The sequence below is a fragment of the Bison bison genome, unplaced genomic scaffold, assembly GCF_000754665.1.
Source record: "Bison bison bison isolate TAMUID 2011002044 unplaced genomic scaffold, Bison_UMD1.0 scf7180017864458, whole genome shotgun sequence".
NCBI lineage: Eukaryota > Metazoa > Chordata > Mammalia > Artiodactyla > Bovidae > Bison > Bison bison.
The window spans coordinates 6909498-6910564 of NW_011495020.1; the positions used below are offsets into that span (position 1 = coordinate 6909498).

Here is a 1067-nt window from a genome sequence, read left to right on the forward strand (position 1 = left end):
TTCGCAGGGGAGGATCTGCGCTGGCACGGTCCGGCCCCACCACGCCCCCACAGACCCCGAGCTGGCTGCGGTCCACGCCCTCGGCCGCTCAGTCACCTTGAGGCTGGGGACAACGACCGCCCGCCCCCCGGTTTAGCGTCCTCATCCGCCGCACTCCTAGTTTAGAGCTGCGGCGGCCGCTGCGCCCTAGACTCGACGCTCGGCGTTTGCATTGTTTTCGACTGAGACCTGAGACGGGGGCCGGACGGGGTGGAGGGAGAAGGATCGAGGGGTTTAGGGTTACAGTCGCACGCCAGCGCCTCCTATGGGACTGAAAGCGCCACGGCCGCGGACAGCTGCGCGGAGAAGGCTGCGTGGAGCTGAGGCTGCGCTCCCTTCGCTTTAGAGAACCCAGCCTCACCCACTGCGTCCCCCTCGCCCGACGCTCGCTTTGCCCGGGTTGCCCTGGGCACACACGCTCCGCCTGCGCCTCTCGCTCCTCTTTCGCGGGGAAGGGGTAGACTGCAATAGGTGGGGAATTCCGAGGTCCTCTATCCCTTTCAATCTATATTTCCAACGGACCCCTGGTTCACTGCTCAGCTGAAAACAAAAGGAAAATGCCACCGATCCATTTCAGCAACATACAAGCACCAGCAGAGCCCTAGAGCACTGTGGGGAAACGCAATCTGCCCCAGCTCTGCATCCCACAGAAGAGAAGATCGCAAGACCTTTCCCCTCTCCCCTCGTACCCCGACGGCTGATGCTGCGCGCCGACCCTATTAGACTAGAGGCCAGGGAGATTGAGAGCCGCACCTTTCGGCGACTAAGCAGGCTTTTAGCTTTCCTCCTAGAACTGCCACTTCTCCACCAACAACATGTAACAGTCGCGGCTCCCTGGAGGCCAGAGGGAGTCCCACCCACCGGGCTCTGCAGGAAGGCGCCGGCCACCACGTCCCCAGAACGCGTCCTGGCACTGCGCGCCGCCCACGGCCGGTCCCCAGGAGGCACAAAACCGGGCCGCCTCGGCGCCAGACGCGTTTGCAGCTGGAAAGCCTGGCCCCGATGCCCCTCCCCCTACACCCCTCCCC

At 64.2% G+C, this 1067-nt stretch overlaps 1 protein-coding gene across 3 annotated transcripts in view; it reads right to left on the reverse strand.

The window, feature by feature from the left end:
* The window catches only part of PDGFRA (platelet-derived growth factor receptor, alpha polypeptide), a 47752-nt gene that overhangs the window by 44054 nt on the left and 2631 nt on the right, over positions 1–1067 (reverse strand). Inside the window, exon 1 of one of the 3 annotated variants that reach the window (XM_010859694.1) lies at positions 793–814. The exons of the other annotated variants lie outside the window; for them this stretch is intronic. The gene's annotated coding sequence lies outside the window, so the exon portion shown is untranslated. Of the gene's footprint in view, positions 1–792; positions 815–1067 lie in introns of those variants that run through there. 3 annotated transcript variants of the gene reach the window in all.